Here is a 17,072-nt window from a genome sequence, read left to right as displayed (position 1 = left end):
CTAAGCCACACCTAGATTCCTGACCCACAGAAACTAGAAGAGAATAAATGCGTGCTGTTTAAATCGGCTAAGTTTGGTGATGCTTTTTTATGGAGCAGCAGGTAAAATAACACATTATCCTATTTTTTTATTCTTTTCTCTTGGAAATCTATTTGCCAAGACATCATAGAAACATCTTCCTTCCAGATCATACACTGAAAAAAGTGGATTATAGATGCAATATTTAAATTTAGATATGTCCTTTATGGCTGTTCAGACGAGCTTTGATGTATAAAATGATAATATTTTGTTCTCCTTTAAGACATTCTTACTTAAGTCTTATTGTTTTTCTTTGCAACAAGTTAGTATAAAAATAGCTTGCAAGTTTTTAATTTTCTTAATTCTTTTAAAGCAAACGCATAACATCTATTCATTGTTATTTAAAGCATAAACTTTTCCTCAGTAGGAGAAGTTCTTGGACACAGAATTTAGGTTTATCTTCAAGACACATTATGTCTGTTTCCTCCAAATTGAGTATATACCAAACAAACGGGATTCAGCTATTAAAGTGTTATTTTCTGAGAACTTTTTTTTTTTTTTTAAATATGAACACTCGGCCCCAAATTGATGTTTTTTTTGTTTGTTTGTTTTTTTAAAGTCTTTATTTTGCAATGTGGGTTTTCTTGGACCTAAGCCCTTTGATAGTTGGTTGTAAAGCTTACACCTGTGAATTTGCCCCCAGAAGACACTTTTTATTTAGTGACCAATTATTTCTCTGTGGAGAAATTCAATCGTAAATTACAACTGGAGTTGACTTTTTCATAGCATCCCTCACTCTCTTAAAGCCCTCTGTGGATTACAAAGTCATTGCAGTGCTCCAAGGACATTGAGTAATTGAGGACTTGAACACAGACCCTCCTCTATATTCGAGGAGGACTCAGTCCCAGCTGGCGACATTAAGTTGGATTTTTATTGAAACTGGGGCCAGACAGCTGGGTGATCCCTTACGCTATTTGCAAAGTGTCCTGGGAGCTTTCGTTTCCATCTGGATGGTCAGGGAGGTGACAGAATGACCCTCACTGGGTGTGACCTTGAGTTCCAGTCAGGGCCGGGAAGCAGACAAACTCTCCACTCTAGAGGTGAGACGTGTGATGTGAAAAAATTATACGACCTCTTAATTATTGGGTTGAATCCCAGCTGTAATCTCCACAGTTGGTTCGCTCCCAGGTGAGTTTGAATGGTGGCTAAGAAGAAATGTTAGGAAATTTTCAGACAGCTGTTTTTTAAGAACGTTTCCCTCAGTCTGTATTCTACGCGGTTTCATTGTCGTTGTTGCCTTCTGATAAGTTCTTTTTTCTTCCTGTGATGCCACTCGTTTAAAAAGAATCTGACAAACACTCAAGGTTATTTGGTCCTTTGCCATATTCTTCATTTGGCTCGTACAAAACTGAGCCTCTCAGTATCTTCCCCTTTGTTCCTTCCCGTCTGTCGCCATGGCACTGCGGGCTGAGTGATTAAATGATTATCAGTCTTTTGGACCTCACCTTGCAGGCTTAGGTATGAAAAGGTGCTAATTAAGCTATAGCCGTCAGCCCTGTTGTATGGACTTCTGGAGGCAGAAGACTTGGGGTGTGTGTGTGTGTGTGTGCGCGCGTGCGCGTGTGTTTGGATTTTTCACTTTTCGTGGAATTCTTACCAGTGAGAATTAGTTGAGAGCTTATGAACGTAACAAATTGTTCACACTCCTTCTGGAGTTGGTTCAGTCAGGTAACTCAAAGGTAGTTTCGCAGTTCAACGAAGTGCCATTCAGTTGGTGGTAACTGGAACTCCCCATACATTGACTATGAATATTTCCCGAATCTAAGGAAAAGTATGTGCATTCTAAAAACAGTTATTATCTTCCTCCCTCACCTGGCCCTGTAGATATCGGGAATGGTGAGGAATAAACGTAGGGGTAGGAATAAAGTGCTGTTTCATCAGAGTCTAAAATGTGAGGTCAATTCGCACCACTGAGTCGACCTGTGGGCGCCTCGCCTCCCCCGCTGGGGTTGTGATAACCCAGTATTCTCCTGGGAATTGGTTCCCAGGTGCTGACTGTGTTTCTTCTGAAGTTCAAGTGCTTAGCTTTGCTTCCATGCCTTTTAATAGAATGTGTGGGCTTCAGCAGATTTCTAAAGTATACCCCTTGATATCTTTCATAGCTCAAGGTAAATTCTATACCATGAATTTATGAGATTTTTTATTTCTTTTCCCAGGGGTGAGAATGTACTTTTTTTTTTCCCCTGGTGCTACTTTTCTGAGATATCTTTCATCTGTTTACATGAATTCCGTTATTTCTTGCTGTGGTTTAAAAAAAAAAAATCTCTAAAGCTATTAACGTAGATGTGAAACTTTTAGTTGTAATTTCCTTGAAGTTAAGTGGGACTGGAACATTTTTATCTCTGTATCCTGAATGCCTTTCAGATGGTCCAGCACCACGTGGACATTCAGTAGTCACTGAGAACAGAGAACTGAACCAGGGGCAGCCAGGTGGGGGAAATGGGAGATGCTGGTTCAAGAGCATCGTGTTGAATTTATGTCGAATTAATAATTCCACAGATCTAATGGACAGCGTGATGACTATGGTTAATAATACTGTATCAAAAACTGAATATTTGCTAAGAGAGTAGATTTCAGGTGCCTTCACAACAACAACAACAAAAAGGAAAAAAATGTAACTTTGAGGACATGGATATGTTAATTAGCTTGTTTACAGTAATCACTTCACACTGTATATGTGTATCAGACCATCATGTTGTATACCTTAAATATATCCAGTTTTCCTTAAAAACAGCAGTTAAATGATGCAATGATGGGTAAGTTTTGTTAAACAATCGATTGAATTGTTTTTATGCACTTAATTCGTTATTGACTGAATTAGCCTACTTGTGTGCTGTTTAGGGCATCAGGGACTATTTACATGTTTCTGGAGAATGTTCAGTCACCTTGGTTAACAATATTTCTTGAAGGCGTGAGACTTCAAGAAATAATCACAGTTAAATCTGCCATTTTCTGCCAGGAAACAGATAAGAGCTTTCTGATAACTGATGCAAAAATTTCAGCTCCGAATGACATCCAGAAAAACACCTTTTATAGTAAACAAACAAAATGTCCTGAGTTGGGAGAGGGTCAGTTTGGTGGGCTCAGGAAACACGGGGTTCACCTCTTCCCACGACCACGTTAAAATTGCAACCAAATTATAAAATAGTCAATTTAGAGTGCCACCTGGAATCTAGCTGAACAGGTTACATATAACTAAAGACATGAAGAAGAGGCCACATCCAGACTGGTAGGAGGGGTAGGGACAAGAAGCGGGCTGGCTCCGCCCCTGCGGGTGGTGGCTGAGCCCCGGGAGGGTAGTGGCTGCAGAGGTCCCCCTGAAGGTGTGAGGGGTCCAGCCCCACACCAGGCTCCCCAGCTCAGGGTTCCCCTGCCAAAGAGGATGCGTTCCCACAAAATCTGAGAGTAGAAATCAGTGGGGACTTTTATAGGTGAGATGGAAGAAACTTGGAAACCCAGACATCCTCTTAAAGGGCGCGTGCACAGACCCCTTCTCTCACAGACACTCGCCCTGGGCTTTGGCTGGGGTTCCGTGCTCCAGGCTCCAGAGACACATGGGAAAAGACTGAACTGTGTAGCGTCAGGGCGAGGGCTGGGGGGGTCAGCCGCCTTGGTTCTGTTGTCGGGTCCCCCTCCAGTGCGGCCTCCAGGTGGTGGCCGTCCTGTCTGGGTTGAACCTCCCCACACACGACCAATCCTGCATCTACATTGCCCCGGGGAGATCACCTCACTCCACCTTGTGACTCCCTGACACCCCGCCCCACCCACCTGGCAAGAGCCCCAGCATGCACTCTCCGTCTGGTGTGCATTCATCAAGTGGGCCGCAGTCCTCGGCTCCCACAGCCTGTGCATCTGGGGAGAAGCTTTGGGTGGTGGGCAGCCAGTGCCAGCATGGGCCGCAGTGTTTCCTGAACAAATCTTGTGGGTCTGCGGGCCCGAGACCGGCAGCAATGAGATCTGAGCCAGGCTCAGGTCTGGCGCCAAACCCAAATCTGCACTGGCCACGTGAAATCTGCTCTCTTTACCCTGGCGACTCCCAGGCCCCCACTCTACCCAATCTGTGTACCACTCAAAGGCTCTTTCGCCTGCAGAGCCTTATGGGCAGCTGGAGGGTAGCCTCAGGCCTGAGGTGCCCTGGACCTTTTGCTGACCTGCCCCTGGCCCGGTACTGGAGGCAATCGGCCTCGGTTCCCACTGTGGCCTCTACTAGTCGCCTCCAGGTCCGGCACACTCAAGCACACTTAGGGAACACCCCCGGATGGCTTTGTAGCTCCTGCCAGATAGCCCTGAATGGTCAAAGGCAGCAGCTGACCTTGGCCTGCTCGGGAGCCCCTTCCAAGGGGCCACAGAACCAACACACCTGGAGGCTGACATCAGACCAAAGCAGAGCACCACCTGACTATCCCAGAAGCGGCCCACGCAAAGGGTGGTCTCAACAGGTAGAGGAGCCTGCCAGGGTGAATCCTGCTCTGTGGGGTCAGTCCCCACACATCAGCTCATACCCTGTGGGTGTGGCCAGTCCTCACGGCCAGCCAGCCCCAGACTGAAGGAAACAGACATACAAGTCCAAGAAGCACAGAGGGTCCCAAACAAGATGAACCCAAACGGGCTCACACCAAGACCACGTCCTAATTAAAATATCAAAGACTGATGAAGAAGAGAGAATCCTAAAAGCAGCAAGAGAAAGGCCGCCAGTTACTCACACAGGTACTCCCATAAGAATGTCAGCTGATTTCGCAACATAAACTTTGCAGTTCAGAAGGGATTGGCATGGAATATTCAAAGTGATGAGAAGTAGAACCTACAACCAAGATTACTCTACCCAGTTAAGATTGATAATAATATGAATAATAATAATATGAATAATCAAAATATGAATGATAAAAATGCAATAGATAATACAATAAATTATAGACCTACGTCAGATCAAAAGACACACATGGACTAAAAGTAAAGGGATAGAAAAAGATATTTCATACAAGTGGAAATAAAAAAAATAGGTGGGGTAGCAATACTTATATGGGACAAAATAGTCTTTGAAACAAAGGCCGTAATACTCTATAGCCTTATAGTCTAGTTTGATGTCTATACTATAAGCCTGCAGTAATCAAAACAGCATGGTACCGGCATAAAAACAGACACATAGATCAATGGAACAGAGTAAAAAGCCCAGAAATAAATCCACCTTATATACTCATTTAACCTATGATGAAGGAGGCAATAATATACAATGGGGTAAAGATGTTCTCATCAATAAGTGGAGTTGCGAAAACTGGACAGATACATGCAAAAAATAAAACTGGACCACCTTTTCATACCATATACAAGAATAAATTCAAAATGGATTAAAGACTTCAGTATAAGACCCAAAACCATAAAACCTCTGGAAGAAAATGCAGGGAGTAGACTCTCTGACATGGCTCTTGGTAAATTTTTTTTCTAATATATCTCCAAGTTAGGGTAACGAAAGAAAATAGAAATGGGACATTTGTTTATATTTTCAAACTAAAAAGTTTTCTACGGCAAAGGAAACCACTCACAAAATGAAAAGATAACCCACTGAATGGGAGAAGATATTTGCCTATGATACATCTGATCAGGGGTTAATAGCCAAAAGTTAAAAAGAACTTATACAACTCAACACCAAAAAACAAACAATCCAATAATATAATGGGCAGAACGCCTAAATAGGTATTTCTCCAAAGAGGACATAGTGATGGCCAATAGATATGAAAAGATGCCCAAGGTCACACTAATCATCAGAGAAATGCAAATTAAAACCACAATGAGCTATCACCTCATACCTGTCAGAATGGCCATCATCAATAAATCAACAAGTGTTAGCGAGGATGTGGAGGAAAGGGGACCCTAGGGCACTGTTGATAGAATTGCAAATTGGTGCAGCCACTATGGAAAACAGTATGGAGGCTCCTCAAAAAACTAAAAATAGAACTGCCTTTTGACCCAGCTATTGCACGAAACACTAATTCGTAAAGATCTGTGCACCCCTGTGTTCACGATAGCCAAGATATAGAAGCCGCCTCAGTGCCCATCGGTAGGTGATTGAATAAAGAAGTTGTGGTACATATATACACAAAGGAATATTATTCAGCCATAAAGAATGAATTCTTACCATTTGTGATGACATGGATGGACCTAGAGGGTATTATGCTCAGTGAAATAAGTCAGACGGAGAAAGACAAATACCGTATGACTTCACTTATATGCGGAATCTAAGGAACAAAAGAAAGCAAACAAAAAGACTCACAGATACAGAGAACAAACTGGTGGCGGCTAGCGAGGAGGGGCGTTGGGGATCTGGGGGAAAAAGGTGAAGGGATGAAGAGGTACAGATGAGTAGTTACGAAACCATCACGGGGTCGGAGAGGACAGCATGGGGAACGTCGTCATAATATTGCAATAATCATGTATAGAGCCAGGTGGGGGCCTAGAGTAACCAGGAGATAATGTTATAACTATGCTTAACCATTATGCTGTACACCTGAAACTAATAATAATAATAATAAAAAGGGAATCCAAGGGTGGGCTTGATCTTTTATCTCTCACCTAGAGCAGGAGAATTCTGAATCATGAGGGGATGGTCTCATCACCGACTGGTGGAGGGACCAGTACATGGATCAGCCGTCCACGTTGGGAGACAGAGAGGGCGCTTAGAGCTGAGGGGAGCACCCATCACAGAAATGAATGACGGCTGAAGTAATAATGCTTGTTTCATCCATGCCTTTTTTTTGCAGAAACCATAACATCCTTGTGAAAGTTAAAGAAAAAAGAAAAAACGCTTTTTTTTTTTTTTTTTTTGGAGGAGGCGGTCACAGAGGACAGGAAGCAGAACCGTAAGGACGGGTTTAATGGGTCTAGTCGGAACCTTTCCACTCAGCCTACCCTTGTCACCGTCCCGACACCTTCTCAGGGCTGACAGTCTTGGTAATTGACGGGTCGGTGGGGGCTGTTTTCTGAGAACACATTGAAGCGGAAGGGAATTCTCCGGCCCCTGCCTCCCCGCCGCCTGGCGCGGGGACCCGGAGGCGAGCAGATCCCTGGCCTGGCGACGCTGGAGGGAAGAAGGAGGGATCGATTCTGTCAGTCAGGCTCCTGTCAGGCCCCGAGACCTTTCACCTGCTCCTCGGAGTCATTAGAACTCCCAAATCTCTTTGCAGGCCTTTTCCATTAGACACATACTCCCATGTTTTGATTTTTCGCTCCCAAAGTCATTTTTTTTATAATTACCTGCATTGAACCACACTTACCATCTGTGGGCTCAGAGAGCAGGCCAATGATTTATTAGTTTTGGTTTCTTCCCCCTGCAGAGCAGCGTGGGATTGATTTGGCTGGTGACAGACACACAGGACATGCCGGTGGGTGGGGGGGTCAGTGTCAACACGACGCTTCTCGTACAGCTGACGTTTAGTCGGCAGACTGTGACATTGCGAAAGTGGAGTCTCGAGTCGGGGTGGGTACGTCAGGCGGAAAAATCAACAAGGGGCAACGCGAGATGTTTCTCTCCAAGTAGAAAGTAAAAGTGTGTTTGAGAAGAGGTGACAGCGTGTGCGACACAAATCGTGTCTGACGGGAGGCCGGATCCTTTTGTCTGCACCGCCTGCCTGCACTACGTCCAAGGCCTTGACTGGGCAGTGGCCGGTCGTGGGGGTGGCGGGAGGGTCCCTGACCGACTGGACTGGCATTTGGGTGTACCTCGATTTACACCCAAATCAATAGAACCGTTTTCCACCGATACACAGGATGATTTCAGGGGTCATTTGTCTTCAGATTAATGATCCAATTGCAGCATGGCCCACTGGATGCGACTTCTCGGAGAATTTCATAAGATGCTGACTGCAAAACGCCAGCCACAGTGCACACGGTGCCCGCCGCATGGCCAGTCGCGGGCAGTATTCGCCAGCCGTGACTCCCTCCCTTTGTCTCTTGCTCCTGCTGCCCAGAGCAGTAAGATGGAGACTGACCAAGTGCTTGGACCACGAAGAAGATCGTATGGAGAGAAGAGTGATGACCTAGTGTGACTTCTGAGGGCTCTCGGAACTTTTGCCTTCATGGGTTTCTTTCTTCATTAAAAAAAAAAAAAAGTGAAAACCCCTATTTTACTACATGTTGGTATAAAGATGACGTTATTACTATTAGATATTTAAACTTTTTCTTCCACCTAAAAGGCTTTGTTGGTTTTCTTCTGGTTCTAAAAGAAATTTAAATATTTTCATGGCCCTCAGAAGTATTACGGGCCCTGGGCCTGATGGATGCACTTGCTCCAGAGAAGAGACGCCGGTGACGTTGAACGTCAAGTAGAAAACGTAAAATAAACCATCTTTTCCTAATGACATACTAAGTAAGACCCACAAAGCATATTTTATTTATTTATTTTTAATTTGCCAAACACTGTGGTCTTTTAGGAGTCCTTCCTTCCTTCCTTCCTTCCTTCCTTCCTTCCTTCCTTCCTTCCTTCCTTCCTTCCTTCCTTCCCTCCTTCCCTCCTTCCTTCTCTTTCTTTCTTCCCCACCCCCTCCCCTTTGGCAACCATCGGCTTGTTCTCTATATGTATGGGTGTGTTTCTGTTATATTTTGTTAATTTGTTCATTCGTTTATTTTAGGTTCCATGTATAAGTGAGATCATACAGTATTTTTCTTTCTCTGTCTGACTTATTTCACGTAGCATACCACCCTCTAGGTATTTCTATGTTGTTACCAATGGCAAGTTTTCATTCTTTTTTATTGCTGAATATATTCCATTGTAATAGTGCATTTTATACACACACACACACACACACGCATGCATGCCACATCTTTATCCATTCATCTATTGATGTATATCTAGGTGGCTTCCATATTTTGGTATTACCAATAATTCTGCAGTGAACATAGGGGTGCATACATTGCTGGATTGCATGGCAGCTTCATTTTTAATTTTTCGAGGACTCTTCATACTGTGTTCCATAGTGGCTGCACCAATTTACGATCCCACCAACAGTGCACGAGGGTTCGCTTTTCTCTACATCCTCACCAGCACTTGTTAGTTATTGATTTATGAGTGACAGCCATCCCGACAGGTGTGAGGTGGTGTATCTCACCGTGGCTTTAATTTCCACTTCCCTGACGATTAATGACCTTGAGCATCTTTTCATACATCCGTTGGCCATCCCGATGTCCTTTTGGAAGAAACGTCTATTGGGGTCTCCCGGTCTGCTGCACAGAGCGCGGCGGGGGTGGGAGCTGCCTCTGCGCGGCCCCAGCGCGGGGAGGGCGGCGGCGGGCCCGGCGGAGCATGCGCGGCTGCGGCCCGCGCGCTGCCTGCCGGGAGGAGCTGCCTCAGCGCGGGAAGCAGGTGGCGGCGCTGAGTGGCGCGCGGCGCGGCCGCTCGCGCGCTTCGACGGCGAGGCGCTCGAGGCAGCGGAGCTGCGAAGACGCCGCGGGGACCGTGCAGGGAGCCGCGAAGACGCCGCGGGGACCGTGCAGGGAGCCGTGGAGACACTGCCTGACCGCGCAGGTAGGCAGAGCCCGAGGGAGCCCCCACCCGCCTCAGCTGAGGGGAGCCGCGGGGCAGAGCGGCGCCGGCCCCGCAGGCCCCCGGGCTCCCAGCCTCGTCTCTCCGGTCGCTTCCTCTTGCTCGTCGTCAGAAACGGGTCGCGCGGCACGTGGCCGCCTCGCAGGGGCGGTCGCCTCCCGCGTCCGCGGGCGCGTGCGGTTCTTGGGTCGTCGGCGCCGTCCGCGGCGGGGCTGCGAGGCGGCCGCGCTCGAAGGCGCCCGTGAAGGCGAAACGCGCTAGCGCCCCCTGACGTGCTCAACCTTTCGCGTCCCTGAGGCTTTCGCCCCGCGTTCCGCGTTCCGTGTCGTCAGGCTGTGGCAAATGCTGGCGCCACCTGGCAGCCCATTTCTGGTTTCGAGGTCCCGGGAAGGCCTGGGACGCGGGGGACTTCGCTGTAAATCCTCCTGGAAAAACAAAACCTAAGAACGTTCCCTCTGCCCCATGCAGAGGAGCCTGCTGTGGAGCAAACGACGCTTTCTGAAGCATTTGCTTGTCATTGGGTCTTTCACCTGCTGAGAGATTTGACATTGGATAATTGGATGCACCAGATCCTTTCTAGCATGGTGATTTTATTTTATTTTTATTTTTATTTTATTTTGTTTTGTTTTATTTTAATTTTGTTTTATTTTATTCTGTTTTAATTATTTTGTTTTATATTATATTATATTATATTATATTATATTATATTACATTACATTACATTACATTGCATTGTTACATTATATTTATTATGTTATGTTAATTATGTTATATTCTTTATTTTCGCTGCTCCGCCACACATGTCCGCATGACCGCAGAGCAAGTCCAGCGTCGTGGGTATGGCCCGCCTCCCGGAAGCAGCTGCGGTTCAAATCCAGGTTCCACCACTTGCTCTCGGTGGCCAATTACCCATTACCGGGATGGCCTGTGCTTTAGTTTCCTCCACTATGGAAGAGGCTAATAATTCAGGCATCCCTCATCATCCCTGAACACATCTGTTTCTTAACTCACGTGAGACAGTAAATATTCATGGAGTAGAAACCTATATCCCGTTACTTAAAATAGGAAAAAATAATGAGAACGTTTCTAGTTCACCCTAGGATCCCTGCTGATCCCCTGAAACGGCTGAAACTCAAACGTTTAATAATAATCCAACTAAAGGTTTCCGCACGATGCAAAAATATTTAAAACATCATCTCATTTTTCAGGCACTTAGCGAATTCAGTGGTGGGTCCGTTCGTGTGGGCACAGCTAAGGAAGTACGTTCTGCATGTCATCACACTAATATAAAAAAGTCAACAAAACACATGTTAAAAACGCAAACATTCCCAAAACACGAAGTGAAATAAAACAAGCGAGGCAAATTTAAAAACTGATTTCTTACAGATGGAAGACGTTCAGATTTGGGGAGAGTGAGATCAGGAGGCGAGAGAAGGGGGATGCAGGTTATGGTCCCCGTTGTGTGCGAGAAGCTTTGAAGATACAGCAACTGTTCCGTCTACTAGGACGTCGTCTTCATAATCCACAGTTCTAGAAGGGGTGTCCCCGGTCAATAAAGGCGTGTCGATCACAAAATCTTGTTTGTATAATCTTTGGGTGGTGACTAAAACCCTTTAACATAATCTTTACTGCAGGTCTTATCATTTAGGTGGTGCGTGGCTGACAATACCTTCCTCCTCTCCAGCGAGGCCCTCAAGGACACTGAAGTCGTTGGAAGAATATGTAAACCAGTCAGGGTTTTAGCCTAAGGCCTTCATTATGCATTCCTCCAGAAATCAGTGCTAGCTGCTCTTAAGAGGCTTCATGTCTTGGCACGTTTTCTCGTCTTCTGAAACGTGCACATAAAACGACATCCATTCAAGAAAGAAAGAGCCTAGTTTCATCAACTTAAAAAAATGGTTTTGTAGTAAATTACCTTCCTTCAGGGTTTTCCGTGGGTCTCGGGGGAGGGTGTCTGTAGCTTCACCATCTACAGCAGCTGTTGCTTCTGGGATCTTGACAATATCCATCCTTCCATATTCTGTCCGGGCCTTGGTTTGGAACCCGGCTTCTCCACCAAATTCTCTCTCCTTCTTCTGGCCTTTGATGATGACCGGCCCCTTCTGCCGTTTCATCAGGGTGCTCGGTGGCATCTCACAGTGGCCATCAAACACTTCTTGGGTGTCTTTCCACTTTTTCACAAATATTATGCTTTCTTGAGTAACACCGAAGCTTTCCACGACTGACCACAATTTTATAATTTTCTTTCTTTCCTAGACACAGAAAAGCGAGCCACTGTGCACTTGCACTTGACCAAAGTTTTGTCTTTTTGCGTTCATTAATTTCATGTCCACGTTTCTTTGTCGAATGTATGTGCATTTCTAGGCCTCTTTGGTCTCACAGGATTTTCTTACTACTTACTTAGCAGGTGTTTTCCCTCAGTAATATGGGGGAAGATGATGCAATAAGGCACTTAAATAACAATGTTTAAGTTAAGTCAGCAAATTTAAATGAGGCCAGCCTCATACATCCTCTTATCAGATGTTGGAGCATCCAATAGTGAATTCCGGGTAAACGTTTTTGCAGGGCTTCCCAACCTGCATTCTACTAGCAAGACTCAGGCAAGGCAGACTTGTCATGAGGGTGGTATGGAATCCAGGGGCTGCAGGCTGTAAGGAAGGGGCCAGTCTGAATAGAATGTTTTAGTTCCATAGGCTCAGTGGTCCCCAACCTTTTTGGTACCAGGGACTGGCACTCCTATGAGGAGCCAATGCCTGATGATCTGAGGTGGAGCTGAGGCGGTAATGATGGCACTGGGGAGTGGCTACAAATACAGGTGAAGCTTCGCTCGCTAGCAGCTCACCTTCTGCTGTGTGGCCCAGGTCCTAACAGGCCATGGACTGGTACTGGTCCATAGCCTGGGGTTTGGGGACCCCTTCCATAGGCAGCTCCTTTAGTTGCTCCTGAGCAAAGGAATCTCCTTTGAAATGCTCACGGTGGACACAGTAGGTTAGCCTGGAAAGCTCTTTGGGGATGTATCCCTCCAGCCCCATAGCTTTGCAGAGAAGGACATGGTGGGTTAGCGCGGCTGATGGCGTTAGTGCAATGCATTCCAGCTCGCCTTCCAGAATTTGGCCGGCGCCTCTGTGAATGCAAAGGTAACCCACACATACTCATGATAAATAATGGCGTCTCTGTCTGAACGGTGGGCTCCAGCTCGCGATCTGGGGAGACCTGAACTCAGAGTCAGGAGACCAGTGGTCAGGAGCTTCCTCTACGACATGAGGCAGTGGAGAGCTGAACCCCATTTCCCGCCAGCTCTAAAGTCCCCCATGTCTCAGCTTCTGCCTGGGGAGACAGGTATAGTTTGCAGAGCAGAGTCCAGGGGTGGCCACCCACTTTCCTGGGGCTTTATTTAGGGGCCTTTGCTGGGAGGGCGGGTGGTTCTGTGTAACTAAGTCACTGAATATACAAACGGTGAATGGCCAGAGAATAGAGGTTGGACCCACAGCGTGCAGCGGCCCAGGCCACCAGCCCGCCTAAGCTGGCCTTGCAGGAAGCCCCAGTGCGGGTCTAGTAACAATCCAGGGCAGTGGGTCCCAAAGAACTAGGACTTGACTGGTAACTGATGACTTCCCTGATTTTGTCCCGGCTTCCAGTTTAGGAGTAACTGGAGAAAGCCAGATGCGCTCTCCCAACCAATCACGTAGGACACCCCACTTTCTAGGCAGCTGCCTCCAGCTTCCTCATCTGCAGCCTCCAGCCTAGGCACCCCTGAAACCTCCCCTTTCTTCCCTTGAACAGATTTCCCGCTCCTCTGTGGCCCACTCGCTCCGGCCAGCTCTGCGGGGCCTTCGCTGCTTCTCGCTTGGTCTCTGTTTATTCCCACACGGCAGCGGCGCCGGGGCTGAGAGCCGAGATATGGAGCCTCATCTTCCTGGCCTTCCTCACGGACGTGGAGGGTTCTCGCAAGGAGGCCTGAAGCCAGACACGCCTTCCCTGTCCCTCCGTGTTACATGTTCCTGTCCCCGTCCTTCTGAATCTTGTTCGTGGCATTTACGCAGTATTATTCATAATGACAGAAACAAAGAGACACTTCACGAGATGCCAAAGCCCATGTAATGGCATCCTGGGTCTCGCTGCTGGCAGTGTGTGTAGATATTCATGTTTCTGGTCAGTTTTGTCACCTGTGAGCTGGAAAATTGCAGGTTTGGGTTAGGTGATTGCAGTTGGGACAAAATTCTGTTTGAGAAGAACTGAGTGTGAAACCGTCCGTTTTGCTTGGGCCTGGGTAATCTTTTTTCGGCTTGCTTGAACCAGTGATAGCTAACTTATTATTTTAGAGCAGAAGAATGGGGCATTTTAAAAAAAGTATTAAAAAGAAGGAAGACTCATCTATTCAGCACTGTGCACCAGGCTCATGACTTACCATCAGAATATATTTTCACCGTTTCTATGACAGTGTCATTTTACTCAGACACCATCGATTCATTGTTACCACTTGCGGTAACTTCCTCTCTCCCATAGTTTACAAATTTGTTCATTGACAGAATGGTGGATGAGAAAAAGGTTGTTTTTTGGTATGAGATTCTCTGACCACCTGTAGGCCTCACCTAGACCTATGGAACTGGAAATGCTGTGTGTGTGTGTGTGTGTGTGTGTGTGTGTGTGTGTGTGTGTGTGTCTGCGTGTGTCTGCATGTCTGGTAGGCTCCTTGGGTGACCTTACGAACACCGATGTCCCAGAGCCACCAAGAGTCTGGGTCACATAGCTTCTATGTTATTGGACGGAGAGGGGTTTTATTATGCATAAAGAGAGCAAAGGGAGTAAAGCGGCCCACTAAAGGTCACAAAATCAGTGAGTGGGCAGTTGTAACATACAAAACCCAAGTCATTGGACGCTAAAGCTCTTTGACTCTGTGAGTCTCTCTGAGGTTCCAGGTCAAGTAAAACTCATTAAAAAACAAAAAATCACTTAATAAAGCGCGATACTGTTCTCAGTCAGAAGTTCATGGAATGGGGTCCAAACTCTGTTGCAGTTTCTGGAGACTTAGTTTCTCTGCGTGTGCCTCCTGGGTGGCCAGATGTTAGGGTCTGGGGAACCTGAGCTCCACACAGCCCTTGGCTCAGAGTGGGTCCCTTAAAAATCCCTCCAGTTAAGGAACCAGGGTGCCAGGTCCCATGTGTGAAGCCTTGACGGCAATGCCACCTCCTCCAAGGGAGAGTTGAGGCCGTGGAGCATCTCTGAGCAGAGGCTTCACCGGCATCGGTTCTCCCTGTGGTCGGGGGAGCTCTGTTTGAGCCACGGCTAAAATAATCCTTCCCATTTTTGTATTTTTTTTTTTTTCATAACCTAATCGTGAAGACTAGTTTCCTTAGAAGGATGTTCTTCCTCTTTCTTGCCTTGCTCGTTCCTTTTCGGTTAATTTTCTTTTACTCCAACCCTTGTACAGGGCCGGTGATCTCTAGGGGTGTGCTGTGCTCTGAGGTGAGGCCTTGCCCCCTTCCAAAGCTGCAAGCAGCCGCTGCAATCTCACAGCACCTGTGTGGCCCTTTGCGGTTACAGATCCAGGCCTGAGGCTGGACGGGGCCCGGGGGGGACCTCTTCTTGTCCCATACTGCCGTCGACACGAATGCAGAATCAATGGCCAAATCCGTGCCTTTCCAGAAATAGGAAATAAAAGTAAAATGGACATCACACTTATGCAGAAGCTGCGCTTTATTTCATAGAAAGGTTTTTTTTTGTAAAGCATGGTCTACTCAGAGAGGACTAGTTTCTGCTGGAGCAGCAGACTCTTCGGGGTTCTTCTCGCTTGCTTCCCTTCTTCTGCTAAAAACCAGGCAGGTTGTTGATCGATTTGCAATGACCCAGTGTGTTTGGCACACGGACCGTGGCCCATCCGTGCTGTGTAGTTGAGTCTGATGGAGGCGTCTGGCTTTTCCTCTTGAGACTCTGCCGTCCCCTCCTAAGGAGCAGGGCTGGTCCTGGTGCCTGTGTCTGCCCTTGCCTCGTTCTGTGCATTCTGTTCTCGGACCTTTCCTTGCTTTTTCTTGAGTCTTTCCTGCTGTTCTGGATCGAAGCAGGCTAGATCGTTTCTTGTGCAAATCTGTGCTTAAACTTGAACTTGCTCAAAGTTCCACGTTCAGAGTCTTTTTATGAGGCTTACAAGGACGAGGTCTTCCAAGCGCTCTGAGAAATGCTGGCCACTGATCACTAATTAATAACATGCCAACGCTTCAGTCCTGGGCTCTGACAGGTTCTGTCTGCTGGGTCAGCGCTTGGGCCTCTGGAATTCTCCCCCAATCTGGGATGAAGGGAGGATGAGAGTGAGGCAATCACATGGAACCGGCCACCATTCTGTTCCTTATGAAAATAGTAATACTGAAATGATACAGTTGAAAATGTAAAATAATGTGTAACAAGTAAAAGTAGTACATAGTTTCGAAAATGCAGATCATCAAAAGGAGAGAGACCTCATCGCAGCAATAGAAGCATCAACCTTTTGGTCTGTGTCACTGCTGATCTTTTATCTGGTAATCTGCTCCCCCCCCCCCATTTAATGTGACATCTTGAGCATATTTTGAGGTCATTCTCTTATTTAAACCATTTTTCATTTTATTTAAATTGATTTTCATTGGTTTAAGCCATTGTATTTTTGGGGACTCACTATTTCAGTACCACAATATCTTTCTTCTCGCTCTTATTTTTTAAAGAGTAAGTTAGCACATCATTCTATGGGAGGTGTGTATGTGTCTGACTTCTCTTGGACATCATAGATTGTTTCCAAGGTTTTGATACCACGAACAACGTCGAGGTGAACAGCCAGTGGCCACGTGTCACACCACCCCTGATCGTGGGAAGGCCTTCCGTAATGTCCTTTTGGTCGGATGAGGTCGAGCTGAGAACAGGCTTTTTCACCAGGCAGATGTGACAGCGTCGTGTCTTTCCCGGGGTCCTGGGAAGCGTCTTCCTCGCCGCCACGGCTTGAAGCCACCCGGCTTCGCCCTCTCCTTCTCAGTGGTGATCCCTCGTCGTGCGTGAGTGAGGAGGTAGACGGGACTTCCGATTTTTCTTTTTCTTTTGCGTGGAGGAGGGAGCAGACCACACAGCAGGTAAGGCGTCCTCGGTGTTTTCCACCCGGGCACGGGTGGCACCGGGTGTGTGTCTGTCTCTCCTTCCCACTGAACCCGCTTTGCGATCTGTGACCCATGTTCAAGGTTGACAGCTCCGAGGGCCCACTGCCATCCCTCCACTCAGAGCTGGGGTGGGGAGGGATCACCCATTTTCTCTCATCCATTGTCCTTTCATTGCTCTGTGAGCCCCTCACACCACGTCTCTGGTGGAAATGAGGTGACTGACCGCCAGTCACTCGGATGGGCTTGGGGATGGCACAGGTCACAAGTGACACTGGGCGATAGGTGTGCATTGGCCTGTGAGTTTCCTGGACGAAAGGTAGGCTCTTAGGAGACAAGGGACTTCCCTG

This window comes from Rousettus aegyptiacus, unplaced genomic scaffold (genome assembly GCF_014176215.1).
Source record: "Rousettus aegyptiacus isolate mRouAeg1 unplaced genomic scaffold, mRouAeg1.p scaffold_m13_p_14, whole genome shotgun sequence".
Taxonomy (NCBI): domain Eukaryota; kingdom Metazoa; phylum Chordata; class Mammalia; order Chiroptera; family Pteropodidae; genus Rousettus; species Rousettus aegyptiacus.
Note: the sequence above shows the minus strand (reverse complement) of the source record.